This window comes from Rattus norvegicus, chromosome 16 (assembly GCF_021556685.1).
Source record: "Rattus norvegicus strain SHRSP/BbbUtx chromosome 16, alternate assembly SHRSP_T2T, whole genome shotgun sequence".
Classification (NCBI taxonomy): domain Eukaryota; kingdom Metazoa; phylum Chordata; class Mammalia; order Rodentia; family Muridae; genus Rattus; species Rattus norvegicus.
In genome coordinates, this window is record NC_141549.1 from 25714051 (window position 1) to 25734343 (window position 20293).

Sequence of the window (20293 nt, forward strand, 5' to 3'; positions counted from 1 at the left end):
ATATTCATCAACATGATGTTGACTGGAGTTGATCACTCTCTCCAGTGTATCCTGGTCACCTGCTGGCTGCATGTTGGAATGGGCATACAGATTCATACTTGATAAGGAAGAGGGTCAGTTTATTTTCTTAACCAGGCACCCACAGCCCTGGCACGCAAGCCTAGGTAAAGTAGGAAATAAAGGGAGGGACAACAAACACTAAAGTCCCTTTGAAAAAATTAAATGGAAATCTGCTACTCTATTAGCTTCCTATATGTATGGAATACATATGGAGCCAAAAACTAACATGACACGAGGCTCCACTTAGACATCTTGTGCCACCAAGTTACAAATCCAGCAACAGGAATGGGTGACAACCTGTTGAGTCATTAACCAAAGGATCCTATAGAAAACCTTGACCATCACAAGCCAGTGCCAAGACTATTGGTTGCTCTATACAATCTGATGTTCAGGACTGACTTCTGAAGATAACATTTCTGTCATCACAGGGGGGGATAGGTTGAGCCGGGGTCTAACTAGACTCTTCACACTACTAACCAGAGTTCATAATACTGGAAGGTAACCTGTCTGCTACTGGAGGGCAAAGGTAATCCTCAATATCAGTCAGCTTCAAACCCTGAAACCTACAGTAACACCTACAAAGAAGCTCAAAGGCATCTTCAAATCTAATTATAGGTGATCTAGAACCCTCATATCTTCACAGGCCCAGACATACATATAGTGCACACACAGACACGTAGGCAAAACATTCATACATGTGAAAGAAGCATAATCTTTCAATAATAACATGTTTACAGGTATGTAATACACTTATGCAGCAAATTCATCTTTTTCAAGTATATAATCTAGGAGTGCATTCTTACTATGTCATTAAATTATGCATCACTTATACTATTGGTTTTAAAAATATTTTAAGTTTGAGAAAACTCTGTGGCCATTAGAAGGTACTCTTTATTCCTCCAGATCCTATCCCCTATCAACTTGTTAGGCACCAGCTCAGCCTATCCCTCTTTAATGACAGAAGTGTTACTTTAAGTATAGGAACTTAAGATCAGGATGTGTAGAGCACACCATACCCCATGATGTGCCTGGGTTTCATGGATGCTTTGAGTTAATGAGTAAACTGGCTGCAATCCAATCTAACATTTGGTCTCATTCGGTTGGTTTTTGGTGTAGATGTTGTCGTCGTTGTTGTTGTTGTCATTGTTGTTGTTGCTGCTGCTGCTGTTGCTTCTGACATTGTTTGATAGATTGATTGGTTTTTTGGTGTCTAGTTTTTTGAGGTTTTTGTTTGTTTAATTGATTCCTTGTGTGAGTGATTGGTTGATTTTCAAGAAAGTTTGTCTCTGCCCACCCCCTTTCTCTCTCTCTCTCTCTCTCTCTCTCTCTCTCTCTCTCTCTCTCTCTCTCTCTCTCTCTCTCTGTGTGTGTGTGTTTGAGTGTGTGTAGTTCTGGCTGTCCTGAATCTACCTCTGTAGACTAGGCTGGCCCCAAACTCGTGAAAATCTACATGCCTCTGCTTCCTGAGTGCTGGGATAAATTTCTATGCCCCCACCAACCAGGTCATTTTGCATATTTAACAAAAATGAAGTCATCTAATATAGAAATATCCCCTTTCTTGGTCATTAAATAATAGCTTCTTTTATCATAAGATAGTGTCAATGCCTCTGTCCATCTCTAGAGACTAGTCCATTGTATCAATATGATAAACTCTGTTTACCCATTCATCATGCTGGACCATTTGGGGTTCTCTCTTTTGTCTTTTACACTTAGCAGGGCAATTATACATCAATCACAAAAAAAAATGAGCTTCAGACTTGCCCTCAGGACAATGTGATGGAGAAGATACCTCTACTGTGATTCACTTTTCCCAGATTATATCCACATTTTGTAGAGTTGCTTAAAATCAACCAGCATCCTAGCCTCCAAGGCTCCAGTGCTGCTGTTGAGCAGAGTCAGAGAGGATGGAAGAGTGAATTTTGGGGGCATTCCTGTAAAACTAGGTCTTCTGGATGGAACAAATGCTAGCAGTCATGAGTCCAATACAGGGGCCTTTGCTGAAAACACCCCACACAGAATGGGGCATCCTAATTCCATCAGGTACTAGAAGGAGCTCCTGAAGTTTTAAAGGGTACCAGTTGAAGACTGGTTTTCACTTGAAAAATACACTAAAAAGCTACTGATGTAATAAAGAGTATAGAAACTTGTGGCTTTCACTTAGAACATTTTCATGGGAAACTCTTTCTTTTTTTTAATTAACTTGAGTATTTCTTATATACATTTCGAATGTTATTCCCTTTCCTGGTTTCCAGGAAAACATCCCCCTAATCCCTGCCCCTCCCCTTCGTTATGGGTGTTCCCCTCCCCATCCTCCCCCCATTGCCGCCCTCCCCCCAACAATCTAGTTCACTGGGGGTTCAGTCTTAGCAGGATCCAGGGCTTCCCCTTCCACTAGTGCTCTTACTAGGATATTCTTAATGGGAAACTCTTAATTAAAAGGCAAACAGTTTAGGTCAACACTCATAGGATGAGTCACTAGGACTAGCAGCAGAGTCTTTGACAAGAGGGAGTCCTACTTAGCAATGTCATGATAAACCCTCACAAATCAGAGGCCCACTGCTCTCCTTGGACTGTTTTACTAACAGTGCTGTGCTGGCTTTCTTTTACAACTTTACAGCGTATGCAGACCAGACTCCATAAATTGTCATGTCTGCAAACGTCATCTGCTGTTCGTGACGTCACTTTATCTCTGAAAAAAACTGAGCTTCACTAAGGATCACCTTGGACATGGATACATCTACTGTCATGGTATTGGCCTGCTGCCTGCCCGATGGCAAAGAAGGACAAATGAGTCACCTCCAGGACACTGCAGTCACAGAGACATGGATTCTCCTTGATCAAGGTTCCAATCTCCTGGATTGTGTCATCTGGTAAGTGCGTGAGAAGTATTTGTTCTTTTCACACATAAAATCCTGTTCACCAAAATCAGTGAGTGCACAGTGCACCCTTCAGGTGCAGACCTGACCTATTAGACTGAGAATAAATTTTAACAAACATCCATGCTCAGTGGAATCCAAACATCACATCTGTCTTCCCAAGTGGAGGATATTTATACTCATTAAATTGCAGATATTACTAAAATACCTAAATACTGAAGGGAAACCCAGGGTGGCTGGTGCCATTGTGCCGTCCTTAGGTGATGCTCCCACAGGTCCTCTGAATGCACGAAAGGGAAAGTACTGACCTCTACCTTCATCCACTCAGCAATTCCTTGTTTGAATCCTATTGACTTCTTAGTATTACTTCTCAGATTCCATGTTGTTTTTTCTTCTCTTTTACTAGGGACTTGGTATTATGTCTGTAAGTCACTCACTACAGTAATCTATCACCCCAATCTCTTAGAATCTCTACGTTTATTTGCTATAGAGATAATGAAGTCTTGAGGGAGAGACGTAAAGGAGTCATCCCATTTAAAATGGAGTTACCACCTTCTCTGTACACATTCCAGGTTGGGGTCTCTGTGTTAGTGTCTATAGCCTACAAGAAGATGATGCTTTTCTAATGAGGGTTCCAAACACAGATCTATAGCTATGACAGTCATTTCATTGATACGGATAAGAGTACTGTGTTTTCCTCTTGGCTCAGGACATATCTACTCTTAGGGTTTTGGCTGCTTTAGCAGTTTCAGGCCTGGCTTCCATCACATAGAGTGTGTCTGAAATAGAATCAGGAAAGAGAATTATTTCCATAATATGTGTTCCACTACTGTACCAGAACATCTTAAGAGCCAGTAACTGGTTTACTTTGCAGTATTTGTAGCTTTGGGATAACCATGTTTGCATTTCTGTTCTGAAATCATGCAGACTACTTTACGTATCATGAATGCTACTTGGTAGGTGTGAAGCTTAATAGATAAGGTTTTTCTTGTGTTTATAGAGTAAATATACTTATTTTTTATAGGAATCTATTAAGATTTTTACGAATGGTAGAGGCATCATTTTCAGCTAAATGATGATGATCATTGATTTATGCCATGTTTTAAATTTCAGGAGGTATGATTTATGAATGGATGTTTTTATTCTCTATGCTATAGGAGTAATGTTCAGGAAGTACCATTCTGCACAGCGAAGTCAAACATATTTCCTATTTTCTCATCTCCCACATCTGTGGTATGAAGTCTTATGTTTTGTTCCATGATGCATGTGGCATTGACTTTTGTGCTTGTTCTGTGTAATGGACCAAGTTTCTGTCTTCTCCATGAAGCTGTCTCTATTCATCAGTATAATTTGTTAACATGCTGTCAATTCCCCATATACCATGGATTTATTTTTAATTTTTATTTTTTAATTAATTAGTTAATTAATATATACTTTCCTTCAATCTCTTCTCTAAATTTTGGCTTCATATTTCCTGCTATAAATATTTTTGTTTCCCCTTCTAAGAAATACTGACACATAGACATTTTGGTTGTCCTTCTTCTTGAGCTTTATGTGATCTGTGGATTGCACCTTGGCTCATTTGAGCTTTGGGGCTACTATTCACTTATCAGTGAGTGCACACCATCTGTGTTATTTTCTGGGGTCACCTCACTCAAGATGATATTTTCTAGTTCCATCCTTTTCCCTATGAATTTCATGAAGTCATTGTTTTTTAATAGCGGAGTAGTACTGCGTTTGTGTAATTGTACCACATTCTCTGTATCCATTCTTTTGTTGATGGACTTCTGGGGTCTTCCCAGATTCTAGCTATTAAAAATAAGGCTGCCATGGACTTACTGGAGCATGTTTGTCTGTTATATGTTGGAGCATCTATTGGCTCTATGCCCAGAAATGGGTATACCTGGGTCCTCAGGTAGTACTATGTCCAATTTTCTGAGGAAACCCCCAGCTGATTACCAGAGCAGTTGTACCAGCTCGCTATCCAAGTAACAGTGGAGGAGTGTTCTGCTTTCTCCACATTCTTGTCAGAATCTGTGGTCACCTGAGTTTTGTTCCTAGCCACTCTGAGGGGTGTGAAGTAGAATCTCAGCATTGTTTTGATTTGCATTCCCCTAATGACTAAGATTGTTGAAGAACATTTCTACAGGTACTTTTCAGTTATTCGATATTCCTCAGCTGAGATTTCTCTGTTTAGTTCTATATCCATTTCTCTAATAGGATTATTTGGCTCTCTGGAGTTTAAGTTCTTGAGTTCTTAGTATATATTGGATATTAGACCTCTATTGAATGTAGGATAGGTGAAGACCTTTTCCCAATCTCTTGGTTGCCGTTTTGTCCTAAAGAGAGTATCCTTTGCCTTGGAGAAGCTTTGCAATATTATGAGGTCCCATTTGAAAGTCCTTGAGCAGAAGCCATTGGTGTTTCTTTTCAGGAAAATTTCCGCAGAGTCCCTACGTTCGAGGCTTTTCTCCACAGTTTCCCCTATGGCTTTGAGTGTTTTCTTTTTATGTGGATGTCCTTGATCCACTTGCCCTTGAGCTTTGCACTAGGGAAGAAGATCAATTTGCATTCTTCTGGGTGCGAACTTCCAGTTAATCCAGCAACAATTATTGAAAAAGCTATCTTTTTTCTACTGTATGGTTATATTTCCTGTCAAACATCAAGGGACCATAGGAGTATTTGTTCATTTCTGTGTCCTCAATTCTATTACATTGATCTACCTGCTTGTCTCTGTTTTAATACCATACAGTTTTTAAAACTATTGCTCTGTAATACAGCTTGAGGTCAAGGACGGTGATTCTATCTTTTATTGTTATTATTTCTTTATGTTGAGGATAGTTTTCTCTATCCTTGTTTTTTTTTTGTTATTCCAAGTGAATTTCCAAATTCATCTTTCTGACTCTATGAAGGATTGAATTGGAATTTTGATAGATTGTATTGAATCAGTAGATTGCTATCAGCAAGATAGCCATTTTTTATTTATTTACTTTTACACTTCAGATTTCATTCCCCTCCCAATCCACCCCCTGACAGTCCCACATCTCAATATTGCATACCTCCTCCCCCTACCCCTTGTCTCCTCCACAAGGATATACCCAGCCCAGCAACTCCACCATATGTATAAGCTTCCTGGAGCCTCTAGTCTCTTGAAGGGTAGACATCTGCTTTACCTGAACCCAGACAGGGGTGTTCAATGACTCATGGCTGTCTGTGTACAAATTTATGGACAGATGCTTAATTATGTTTCCCAACCTATGAGCCTTTGAATACTGTTGCAGATTTCATTATTGCTTTACCTCTATGGTGTATTAACTCCAAATCTGTGCCGGTGAGGGCTCAAGCTGCGCTAATGTTGATGACTGTGTGACCTACATGGCTCCTTTATATTGACCTATTAAATTAATGATGGATTTCTAAATGTCATTAAAGAATCGTGTTGGTATTCTTAGGGGGTTGCACAGATTATCTAGATAAATTTTTGTGTTATGGCCACTGTCTTACGTAGGACTTTAGTTGTGTGAACAGACACCATGGCCAATGAAACTCTTAAAAGGAAACCATTTCATTAGGGCTGGTTTACAGCCTCAGAGGTTCAGACCTGTTATCATCACAGCAGGATCACTGCAGCCACCAATCAGACGTGGTGAAGGAGGATCTGAGAGCTGTAGATCTTCATCTGGATGGTCCTGCAGAATACTGCCTTCTAGGCAGCTAGGATGAGTGTGTTAAACCCCTTACACACAGTCGCACACCTACTCCAACAGGGCCACACCTACTCCAACAGGACCACGCTTCTAATAGTGCCACCCCTGAGCCAAGGAAATATAAACCATCACATCCAACTCCATCATATTAATCCTTCTGACCTAGGAGCATGGGGCCTTTCCATGTTACTGTATCTTCTTCTGTTAATTGACATTAAGTTTAGAGTTTTTACTGTACAAGTCATTCAATTCCTTGGTTATATTTAATCTATAATATCTGTGAGAATCTGTTAGTTTGCTTATTTGCAGAGTGTGCTGGGTATTTGGATTTAGGAAACTAACTTGGTTTTATGCATTGCTTTTCCTCTAATACAATGCTGAACAATTGAATAGCTGCAGGGGAATTTTGGTGGAGGCTTTAGAGTCTTTTGTGTATATCAACCACCCAGGCCTAAATAAAGTGACATTGGCTTCATTCTTTCAAGGGTGTACATCTATCTCATTCACTTGTGCTGTTATTCTAGCTAAGACTTCAATGATTTTATTGAACAGGGGAAGATCAAATATACTTTTCACATTTCTGATTTCTGATTTAGTGTGAATGCTTGGCATAAATATTTTAGAATGATATTTGCTGTGTACCATTCTTATCTTGTCTTTATTATATTGAACTGTATCCTGGGTCTGATGGTTTGTATGTGTGAAGCCGAGGAAGTAGCAGTATTAGAAGTTGTGACCCTGTTGGAATAGGCATGTCACTGTGGGTGTGGGCTTTAAGACCCTGATCTTAGCTGCATGGCAGTCAGTCTTAAACTAACAGCCTTCACGTAAACATGTAGACTACTCAGCTATCAAAAAACAATGACTTTATGAAATTCAAAGGCAAGTGGATGGAACTGGAAAATATCCTGAGTGAGGCAACCCAATCACAGAAAAACACACATGGTATGTATGCACTCATTGATAAGTAAATATTAGCCCAAATGCTCGAATTACCCTAGATGCATAGAACACATGAAATTCAAGAGGGATGACCAAAATGTGATTGCTTCACTCCTTCGTTAAAAGGGGAACAAGAGTACCCTTGGGAGGGAATAGGGATGCAAAGTTTAGAACAGAGGCTGAAGGAACACCCATTCAGAGCCTGCCTCACATGTGGCCCTTAAATATACAGCCACCAAACTAGATAAGATGGATGAAGCAAAGAAGTGCAGGCTGACAGGAACCAGATATAGATCTTTCCTGAGAGACACAGCCAGAATAAGGCAAAAACATTGGCGAACGCGAACAGCAAACCACTGAACTGAGAACAGGACCCCCGTTGAAGGAATCAGAGAAAGGACTGAAAGAGATTGAAGGGGATGAGACGCCATATGAACAACAATGCCAACCAACCAGAGCTTCCAGGGACTAAGCCACTACCCAAAGACTATACATGGACTGATTCTGGGCTCCAACTGCATAGGTAGCAATGAATAGCCTAGTAAGAGCACCAGTGGAAGGGGAAGCCCTAGGTCCTGCCATGACTGAACCCTCAGTGAACGTGATGATTGGGGGGAGGGCAGTAACAGGGGAAGATGGGGATGGTAACACTCATATAGTAGGGGAAGGGGAGTGGTTGGGGGATTTGGCCTAGAAACTGGCAAAGGAAATAACAGTTGAAATTTAAATAAGAAATACCCAAGTTAATAAAGATGGAGGAAAAAATACTGAATAAAAGAAAGGAATGTAAACCTTTGAGGCAAGTTGTAAACCTGTCACTAGAATTCATTAATTAAATATTAATTCTATGTGCATATTGTTTAAACATCTGTGTTTCTTTCAATGGCAAACTGTGATCATATTCAAAATGAGGCATTTCCTTTCATTTTTCTGACGTTTCCTTTTGCTATTGTCAATATAATTGAAATAAGGTGAGATAGGACTCTTGAATGGACATACACTTCCTGCCTTGTTTTCCTATTATACAATCTTCTGCTTTATCAGGAGCTCTGAAGAATTAGCTAACGTATGCAGAAAAACAGTAAACTAAACCCTTCTGAAAATGTGCTGTCAACAGAAACAAAATCCTGCGCTTCCTTCACTACATGATTTTTATAAAGCTATTAGAATAAATTGACGAAGTTCATCATCACAAACATCTCCCCATTTGATTTCAAGCAGGCATGGTAACAGAATCGGCTCTGCATGGCAAACCTGAGACCTGAATGATGTAGGAGAGGAGCCTGAGGCAGAGATGAATCTTTGCTCTCGGCATGATTTATTGTGTGCTGTCTCCCAGGTTTATCATGTCCCTATTTATGATATCAGTGTGTGAGGGTTGCGGATTTTGGAAATTTTTCTGTTTAATCTTAATTGTATACTGTTGAATAATTGAAATGTGGGAGCTGTATTGGATTTGGGCCTGGTTGCTTTGTCACTGTGTGGCACAAGAAGTTTACATTCACAGAATGTTGTCAGCCTGAACAAGACCCTTCTGGGTCTCCAACAAGGTTTGACCCCTGCTGAGCCCTGCCCTTGCATGTGGAAGCCTTTTGTCCCCAACTGGGAACAGTCTGGCCGGGTACTTCTCACCTGAGTCAGAATTAGGCTGGCCTTCCTGGTTATTTCCCTAATTTATTCAGGCCACATAGTTGGTCCTTTGTTACTGAAGTCTCAGCCAGGGTTCCCCACTGTGCTTGACAGATACCTGCTAAGTGGTGTTCTTTGGATATATAGTTTGGTCAATAAAGAAACCAGGAGCTCTCTTCCTCTTCTGGCTTGACACGAATAACCTGTGTGTGTGTGCTTCTTTCATCCCGCAGGCTTTCGCCCGATTCTAGGTACCCTGTTGGTGCTGGCCCCGACATTGAAAGACTGTGTGAATTTTCTCTTGATAACTGACAGACTGTTGGAGATTCCTATGCATGATTTACTGGTTGTGTTCATTTCCTTTGTATGCATGACAGGCACTTAGCTTTTCCTATGGATGACTCTCACGCAATGTATGTGATCTGTGGATGACTGACAGACTGTGTGTGTTTCTAATAGATGACTGAGAGGCTGTTGACTTTACTGTGGCTGTTTGAAAGGATATTGAAATTTCTTATAAATGGTTCTAAGGCTATGGGCAATTCCTATGGGTTATTGATAGGATGTAGATTTTTCCCCCAGATGACTACCAAGTTGGGGGTGTGCCATGTAGCTGACAAACAGGCAACTCTTTCCTACAGATGATTGACAGGTTGTTGGTTTTTCCTATGAATGCCTTACAGGTTGTGGGTACTTTCTATGGATGATTTCATGTAGCAGTCATTTACCATGGAGGACTGACTGAAAGTCTGTGCATATTTGTTATGCATACTGAACAATGGTAGATACATACTATGTATGGTTGACAGGCTTTGGCTATTTCTTATCAATGATGGACAGGGTGTAGGTATTTCCTATGAATGACAGATAGAGTGTAGGCTTGTCCTTTGGACAAGTGACAAAGTTGGTATATGTTTCCTGGGGCTGAGTGATAGGCTGTTGACACTACCTATGAATAATCCACAGGCTTTGAGATATGTTGTGAAAGACTGACAGGCTGTGGGTCTCTCCATTGAATGACTGGCTATGGGAGTTTCTAATGTATGACTGACCGGCTCTGAGAGGTTTGTATATAAGTTAGCCGCCATGTCCTGTGGTTGATTAACAGACTATGGCCATTTGTTATGTCTGATTGACAGACTGTGATAATTTCTTCTGGATGACTGACAGGTTTTGTGAGTTGCTGGTAGATGATTGACAGGGTGAGGGGATTTCCAGTGGATGACTGACAGGACATGGGCAATTCTTATGGATGGTTGCCAGGCTGTGGGCTTTTACTTTGGATGATGTAGGTGTTGGGGACAGATTTTTGATAAGCTGTATGACTTGTGGGTGACTGACATGTTGTGCTTCTTAAGATAGATGATTGATACATCATAGGCATGACCTACAGATGCAGATCTACAGACCACTTGTTTCACTGTAAATTTTATAAACAAATGAAAATTGAAATCCCCAGTCACCAATACTTTGACTTTTTCAATCCAAATTTCATTTTTTATGCCCACGATTAAGCTTTCTATATTTGCTACCATTATGATCACAACATATTGCTTAGGTAATAAATAAAGTATCCATGTTAACCCGGGAGCAAAAACGTAGCAAAGCAGGACCTTCCATTTTGTTTTAAAATGGTCAATGTGTCCCTGGACTTACACTAAATTTGGTAAATATAAGTAGAAGGAGATAAACTATGGCATCCAATCTCCTATATATGAGATTCAAAAAGGTTTCAGCAAAATGAAATGAGAGTTCCAAAAAGCAAGGTTCATTTCATGCTATATTTACATTTATATGATGTAAGGAAGCTTGACTGGGCAGAGAAACATAAAGGTTTAAGAATGGGAAGACCTTGAGATATATTTTTTTTTCGGAGCTGGGGACTGAACCCAGGACCTTGTGCTTGCTAGGCAAGGGCTCTACCACTGAGACAAATCCCCAACCCGACCTTGAGATATATTAAAATGTGTATTATACACAATAGACATTTAATTACATGTGAGGAATAAATGGACTGACAGAATGAAAAACTATAGTTGGACAAATCAGAGTTTGAAGAAAATATTCAATAAGCATAAGAATATTTTCAAACTATAATTCATTCTTGTATTATTTATATGAAGCTCTACCTTAACAACTAATAAACACCTTAAAATAACAAAATGATTAGGAAGCATGTGGACTTCGGAAAAATATGCTGGTGTGCCATCAATTCCCCTTCAAGCAAAAAAATATGAAATACGAATGAGGGCCTAGCCCATCACACTGCTCCCTGATCTCAAATCCCACGGAGAAGAGAGCTAAACACCAAGAAGTATGGAACATCCTGAGACCAGAGGACAGACAGACACATCTGTCCACTTTCAACACCACATTCTCATCAATGGACAGATAAGAGAAACAGAAATTAAACAGCGACATAGAGAAACTAACAGAAGTTATATACTAAATGGATTTAACAAATATTTATAGAACATTAAATAATAAAACAAAAGGATTTATATTCTTCTCAGTACCTCATAGTACCTCCTCGAAAATTGACCATATGATTTGTCAAAAAAATAGGCATCAATAGATACAGGAAGATAGAAATAATTCTATTTGTCCTATCAGATCACCATGGACAAAGGCTGGTCTTCAATAAAAACAATAATGACAGAATGCCCTCAGATACATTGAAGTTTAACAACACACTACTCAATGAAAACTTGGTCAAGGAAGAATTAATGATAGAAATTAAAGATTTCTTAGCACTTCCTTCGGATGCAAGTTACTAGATGACTGCTTCTCGGCCTCGCCAGGAAACTAGTAAGTTCCTCTGGGATCAAGTAGAATTTTATAAGAACATAATGGATGGAGAGGAGAAAACCTATGGTGGCTGTGAAGGCCCTGATGCCATGTATGTGAAATTAATATCTTCTGATGGTCATGAATTTATTGTAAAAAGAGAACATGCATTAACATCAGGAACAATAAAGGCCATGTTGAGTGGTCCAGGTCAGTTTGCGGAGAATGAAACCAATGAGGTCAACTTTAGAGAGATCCCTTCACATGTGCTATCGAAAGTGTGCATGTATTTTACCTACAAGGTCCGCTATACTAACAGCTCCACTGAAATTCCTGAATTCCCAATTGCACCTGAAATTGCACTGGAACTGCTGATGGCCGTGAACTTCTTAGATTGTTAAATAAGATAAATTAAAATAAACTGTTAATTTTTTTTTCAGTATTTAATACCTGTAGTTCAGTTAGTAATTTTTTCACATATAGCATGTTGCCTGTATGAAATTGAACTCTAAAGTTAATTGCTGAGCACATTTCTTCTGTCATTTGCATAGCAGAGTTGAAATTTGTTTGCTACATCAACAAATTAAGGAAGTTTCACAAGCCAAAAAATAAATAAATAATGCCAGTTTTAAAAAAAAGATTTCGTAGAATTTAATGAAAATGAAGATACAACACACCCAAACATTTAGGACACAGTGAGAGCAGTACTAAAAGGAAAAATAGCTCTGAGTGCCCCCAAAAGAAACAGGAGAGAGCATACTCAGCAGCTTGACAGCACATCTAAAATGTCTACAGCCAAAAGAAGTAAATACACACAAGAGGAATAGAAGGGAAGAAATAATAAAACTAAGAGCTAAAATCATCCAAGTTTTAAAAAAAAAGGAGTACACAAAGAATCAACAAAAGCAGGAGCTGGTTCTTCGACAAAATCAACAAGATAGATAAACCCTTAGCAAGAATACCCAGAGTGTATCCAAATTAACAAAATCAGAAGGGAAAAGGGAGACATAACAAAAAATCTGAGGAAATTAAAAATATCAACGGATCCCACTACAAAGGCATATATTCAACAAAACTGGAAAATCTGGAGGAAATAGACAATTTTCTAGACAAATACAAGGTACTAAAGTTAAATCAAAAACAGATAAACATCTAAACAACACCATAATTCCTAAAGAAGTAGAAGCAGTTATTAAGAGTCTCCCAACCAAAGAGAACCCAGGACTCCATGAATTTACTGCAGAATTCTATCAGGCCTTCATAGAAGACCTCATATCAACACTATCCAGATTAGTTCCCAAAATAGAAATAAGCAGAGCACTACCAAATTCCTTCTTTGAAACCACAGTTACTCTTATAACTAAACCACACAAAAATCCAACAAAGAAAGAGAACTTGAGACCATTTACCCTTATGATTATTGATGTAAAAATACTCAATAAAAATCTTGCAAAGTGAATACAAGAACACATCAAAATAATCACCCATCATGATCAGTTAGGCTTCAGCCCAGGGATGAAAGGATGGTCCAATATACTAAACGATAACCTGGGCAAGGAAGAAATAAAGAAAGAAATTAAAGATTTCTTAGAATTTAATGAAAATGAAGGTACGACATACCCACACGTATGGGACACAATTAAAGCTGTGCTAAGAGGAAAACTCATAGTTCTTAGTACCTGCAGAAAGAAACAGGAGAGATCATATATCAGCAGCTTGACAGCACACCTAAAAGCTCTAGAACAAAAAGAAGCAAATACACCCTGGAGGAGTAGAAGGCAGGAAATAATCAAACTCAGAGCTGAAATCAACCAAGTAGAAAAAAAGAGGACCATAGAAAGAATCAACAGAACCAAAAGTTGGTTCTTTGAGAAAATCAACGGGACAGATAAACCCTTAGCCAGACTAACGAGAAGACACAGAGAGTGTGTCCAAATTAACAAAATCAGAAATAAAAAGGGAGACATAACTACAGATTCAGAGGAAATTCAAAAAATCATCAGATCTTATTATAAAAGCCTATATTCAACAAAACTTGAAAATCTGCAGATAATGGAAAATTTCCTAGACAGATACCAGGTACCGAAGTTAAATCAGGAACAGATAAACCAGTTAAATAACCCCATAACTCCTAAGGAAATAGAAGCAGTCATTAAAGGTCTCCCAACCAAAAGGAGCCCAGGTCCAGACAGGTTTAGTGCAGAATTCTATCAGACCTTCATAGAAGACCTCATACCAATATTAGCCAAACTATTCCACAAAATTGAAACAGATGGAGCACTACCAAAGTCCTTCTATGAAGCCACAATTACTCTTATACCTAAACCACACAAAGACCCAACAAAGAAAGAGAAATTCAGACCAATTTCCCTTATGAATATAGACGCAAAAATACTCAATAAAATTCTGGAAAACCGAATCTAAGAGCACATCAAAACAATCATCCACCATGATCAGGTAGGCTTCATTCCAGGCATGCAGGGATGGTTTAATATATGGAAAACCATCAATGTGATCCATTATATAAACAAACTGAAAGAACAAAACCACATGATCATTTCATTAGATGTTGAGAAAGCATTTGACAAAATTCAACACCCCTTCATGATAAAAGTCCTGGAAAGAATAGGAATTCAAGGCCCATACCTAAACATAGTAAAAGCCATATACAGCAAACCAGTTGCTAACATTAAACTAAATGGAGACAAACTTAAAGCAATCCCACTAAAATCAGGGACTAGACAAGGCTGCCCACTCTCTCCCTACTTATTCAATACAGTTCTTGAATTTCTAGCCAGAGCAATTAGACAACAAAAGGAGGCAAAAGGGATACAGATTGGAAAAGAAGAAGTCAAAATATCACTATTTGCAGATGATATGGTAGTACATTTAAGTGATCGCAAAAGTTCCACAAGAGAACTACTAAAGCTGATAAACAACTTCGGCAAAGTGGCTGGGTATAAAATTAACTCAAATAACTCAGTAGCCTTCCTCTACACAAAAGAGAAAAAGCCAAGAAAGAAATTCGGGAAATGACACGCTTTATAATAGACCCAAATAATATAAAGTACCTCGGTGTGACTTTAACCAAGCAGGTAAAAGATTTGTACAATAAGAACTTCAAGACTCTGAAGAAAGAAATTGAAGAACACCTCAGAAGATGGAAACATCTCCCATGCTCATGGATTGGCAGGATTAATATAGTAAAAATGGACATTTTACCAAAAGCGATCTACAGATTCAATGCAATCCCCATCAAAATACCAATCCAATTCTTCAAAGAGTTAGAACAATCTGCAAATTCATCTGGAATAACAAAAAACCCAGGATAGCTAAATCTATCCTAAACAATAAAAGGATATCAGGGGGAATCACTATCCCTGAACTCAAGCAGTATTACAGAGCAATAGTGATAAAAACTGCATGGTATTGGTACAGAGACAGACAGATAGACCAATGGAAGACAATTGAAGACCCAGAAATGAACCCACACACCTATGGGCACTTGATTTTTGACAAAGGAGCCAAAATCGTCCAATGGAAAAAAGATAGCATTTTCAGCAAATGGTGCTGGTTCAACTGGAGGTCAACATGTAGAAGAATGCAGATCGATCCATGCTTATCACCCTGTACAAAGCTTAAGTCCAAGTGGATCAAGGACCTCCACATCAAACCAGATATACTCAAACTAATAGAAGAAAAACTAGGGGAGCATCTGGAATACATGGGCACTGGAAAAATTTCCTGAACAAAACACCAATGGCTTATGCTCTAAGATCAAGAATCGACAAATGGGATCATAAAACTGCAAAGCTTCTGTAAGGCAAAGGACACTGTGGTTAGGATAAATCGGCAACCAACAGATTGGGAAAAGATCTTTACCAATCCTACAACAGATAGAGGCCTTATATCCAAAATAAACAAAGAACTCAAGAAGTTAGACCGCAGGGAGACAAATAACCCTATTAAAAAATGGGGTTCAGAGCTAAACAAAGAATTCACAGCTGAGGAATGCCGAATAGCTGAGAAACACCAAAAGAAATGTTCAACATCTTTAGTCATAAGGGAAATGCAAATCAAAACAACCCTGAGATTTCACCTCACACCAGTGAGAATGGCTAAGATCAAAGATCAAAAACTCAGGTTACAGCAGATTCTGGAGAGGATGTGGAGAAAGAGGAACACTCCTCCATTGTTGGTGGGGTTGCAGACTGGTACAACCATTCTGGATATCAGTCTGGAGGTTACTCAGAAAATTGGACATTGAACTGCCTGAGGATCCAGCTATACCTCTTGGGCATATACCCATAAGATACCCCAACATATAAAAAAGACATGTGCTCCACTATGTTCATAGCAGCCTTATTTATAACAGCCAGAAGCTGGAAAGAACCCAGATGCCCTTCAACAGAAGAATGGATACAGAAAATGTGGTACATCTACACAATGGAATATTACTCAGCTATCAAAAACAATGACTTTATGAAATTCGTAGGCAAATGGTTGGAACTGGAAAATATCATCCTGAGTGAGGTAACCCAATCACAGAAAAACACACATGGTATGCACTCATTGACAAGTGGCTATAGCCCAAATGCTTGAATTACCCTAGATGCCTAGAACAAAGGAAACTCAAGACGGATGATTAAAACGTGAATGCTTCACTCCTTCTTTAAATGTGGAATGAGAATACCCTTGGCACGGAAGGGAGAGGCAAAGATTAAAACAGAGACTGAAGGAACACCCATTCAGAGCCTGCCCCACATGTGGCCCATACATATACAGCCACCCAATTAGACAAGATGGATGAAGCAATGAAGGGCAGGCTGACAGGAGCCGGATGTAGATCTCTCCTGAGAGACACAGCCAGAGTACAGCAAATACATAGGCGAATGCCAGCAGCAAACCACTGCACTGAGAATAGGACCCCATTGAAGGAATCAGAGAAAGAACTGGAAGAGCTCGAAGGGGCTCAAAACCCCTTATGAACAACACTGCCAAGCAACCAGATCTTCCAGGGTCTAAGCTACTACCTAAAGACTATACATGGACTGACCCTGGACTCTGACCTCATAGGAAGCAATGAATATCCTAGTAAGAGCACCAGTGTAAGGGGAAGCCCTGGGTCCTGCTAAGACTGAACCCCCAGTGAAGGTGATTGTTGGGAGGAGGGCAGCAATGGGGGGAGGATGGGGAGGGGAACACCCATAACGAAGGGGAGGGGGAGGGATTAGGGGGATGTTTGCCCTGAAACCGGGAAAGGAAATAACACTCGAGATGTAAATAAGAAATACTCAAATTAATGAAAAAAATTTGACTTCAACAAGTTTCTAACCCCTGGACCATTTCTAAAATTCAAAGATTGTTTTCTCTACTATAAAGTATATGTATATTTAATGGTTTTATCTTATAATTATTATATAACTTCTATCCATTATATGATAATGAACTCATCTTTTTCAGTAGCACATACATTTTATACTTTATTATGTAAAAGGTATGGCTCAGGTACAATGTTTCATTGCATAAATGTTATATTTTGTAATAAAGAGAAAACAACAACAAAAAAAAAGTCCTGGAAAGATCAGGAAATCAAAACCCATAACTAAACATAGTAAAAACAATATACAGTGAACCAGTAACTAACATCATACTAAATGGAGAGGAACTTGATGAAATCCCACTAAAATCAGGGACTAGATAAGGCTGCCTGCACTGTAACTACTTATTCAATACAGCCCTGGAATTCCGAGCCAGAGCAGTCAGACAACAAAAGGAGGTCAAGGGATACAAAGTGGGAGGGAAGATGTCACAATATGGCTATTTGCCAACGATAGGATAGTATATTTAAGTGACGCCAAAAGGTCCACCAGAGAATTACAAAACCTGATATTAACTTCAGCAAATTTTTGGGTACAAAATGACTCAAAAAAAATTAGTAGCCTTCCTCCACTCAAAGGAAAAACAGGCTGAGTAAAATTAGGGAAATGACACCCTTCACAATAGTCGCAATAATATAAAATACCTCAGTGTGACTTTAACGAAATAAGTGAAAGATCTATATAGCAAGAACTTCAAGTCTCTGAAAAGACATTGAAGAAGATATCAGAAGATGGAACGGCCTCACATTCTCATGGATTAGCAGGATTAATATAGTAAAAGTGGCCATTTTGCCAAAAGCAATCTACAGATTCACTGCAATCCCCATCAAAAATCCAACTCAATTCTTCAGACATAGAAAGAGCAATTTACTAATTCATTTGGAATAAAAAAAACCCAGGATAGCAAAACCTATACTCAATGATAAAAGAACTTCTGGGGAAATCATCATTCCTGACCTCAAGCAGTATTACAGAGCAATAGTGGAAAAAAAAAAGCTGTATGGTTTAGTAACATAGACAGCTAGACAGATCAGTGAAATATAATTGAAGACCCAGACCTGAACCCACCCACCTTTGGTCAATTGATCTTTGACAAAGAACAAAAACCATCCATTTGTAAAAAGATAGCATTTTCAATAAATGGTGCTCATTCAATAGGTTAGCATGTAAAAGATACAAATCAAACAATTCTTATCTCCCTGTACAAAGCTTAAGTCCAAGTGGATCAAGAACATCAACATTAAAACATATACAGTGGAACTAATAGAAGAAAAACTGGAGAATAGACTCACACACATGGGCACTGGGGAAATTTTCCTAAACAAAACAACAATGGCTTATGTGCTAAGGTCAAAAATTGACAAATGGAACCTCATAAAACTGCAAAGCTTCTGTAATGCAATGGATACTTTTCAATAGAACAGAACAGCAACCAACAGATTTGGAAAAGATCTTTACCAATATTACATCTGATGCAGGGCTAATATCAAAAATATACAAAAAAAAAAAAAACCCCAAGAACTTAGAGTCCAGAGAGCCAAATAACCCTATTAAAATTTGGGTTCAGAGCTAAACAAAGAATTCTCAGCTGAGGAATATCAAATGGCTGAGAAGCACCTATAGAAATGTTTAGCATTCTTAGTCATCAGGGATGTACAAATCAAAAAACCCTGAGATTCCACTCACACCAGTAAGAATGGATACGATAAAAAAACTCAGGTGACAGCAGATGCTGGCCAGGATGTGGATAAAGAGGAAAACTCTTCCATTGTTGGTAGGATTGCAGACTGGTACAACCACTCTGGAAATCAGCCAGGAGGTTCCTGAGAAATTTCCACTACCTGAGGACCCAGCCACACCTCTCCTGGGCATATACCCAATAGATGCCCCAACAAACAACCAGGAAACACGCTCCACTATGTTCATAGCAGCCTTATTTATAATAGCCAGAAGCTGGAAAGAACCCAGATGCCCTTCAACAGGGGAGTGGATTCAGAAAATAAGGTACATCTACACAATGGAGTACTACTCAGCAATCAAAAACAATGACTTCATGAAATTCATAGGCAAATGGAATGAACTAGAAAATATCATCCTGAGTGAAGTAACCCAATCACAGAAAAACACACATGGTATGCACTCATTCATAAGTGGATATTAGCCGAAAACCTCGAATTACTCTAGATGCAATCCACAGACCACATGAAGCTCATGACAAAGGATGAATAAAATACAGATGCTTCCACTCCTTCTGAAATGGGATAACAAAAATATCCATAGGAGGGAAATAGAGGCAAAGTTTAGAGCAGAGCCTGAAGGAACAGCCATTCAGAGCCTGGCCCACATGTGGCCCATACATATACAGCCACCAAAACTACATTTGACTGATGAAGCTAAGAAATGTGTGATGACACGGACCGGATATAGATGTCTCCTGAGAGACACACAGAGCATGTCAAATGCAGAGGTGAACACTAACAGCAAACTACTGAACTTAGAACAGGACTCCCTTTTGGGGAATTAGAGAAAGGATTGAAAGAGCTGAAGGTGCTTGCAACCCGATAAGAACAACAATGTCAGAGATGCCCAGGGACTAAACCACTACCCAAAGAGTATACATGGACCCAGGGCTCCAACTGCATATGTATCAGAGAATAGACTTGTTGAACACTAGTGGAAGGGGAAACCCTTGGTCCTACCCTGGGTGACCCACAGTGCAGGGGAATATAGGGGTAGGTTGTAAAGGGTGTGGGTTTGGGGGGAGAATACCCTTATAGGGAAGGGGGAGGGGACGGGGGCATATGGAGAGGAAACTAGGAAAGGGAATAAAGCAGCAGCAGCAGCAGCCTGAGGAGGAGGAGGAGGAGGAGGAAACAGACTGGAGGAGCTGAAGGGGTTTCAACACCACAGG

The 20293-nt window shown here is 39.3% G+C and overlaps 1 protein-coding gene, 1 long non-coding RNA gene and 1 pseudogene across 3 annotated transcripts in view; 2 read left to right on the forward strand and 1 right to left on the reverse strand.

Annotated features, from left to right (window-relative positions):
- The window catches only part of LOC148000491 (uncharacterized), a 79122-nt gene that overhangs the window by 41000 nt on the left and 17829 nt on the right, over window positions 1–20293 (reverse strand). The window lies entirely within an intron of this gene.
- The window catches only part of LOC148000492 (uncharacterized), an 87812-nt gene continuing 70037 nt past the window's right edge, over window positions 2519–20293 (forward strand). The window contains exon 1 of the long non-coding RNA XR_015639749.1: window positions 2519–2930. This is a non-coding gene — a long non-coding RNA (uncharacterized LOC148000492). The remainder of the gene's footprint in view (window positions 2931–20293) is intronic.
- LOC134482489 (elongin-C-like) lies at window positions 12052–12402 on the forward strand (annotated as a pseudogene). The gene has a single exon (XR_015639747.1). The product of XR_015639747.1 is annotated as an elongin-C-like, transcript variant X2 (transcript).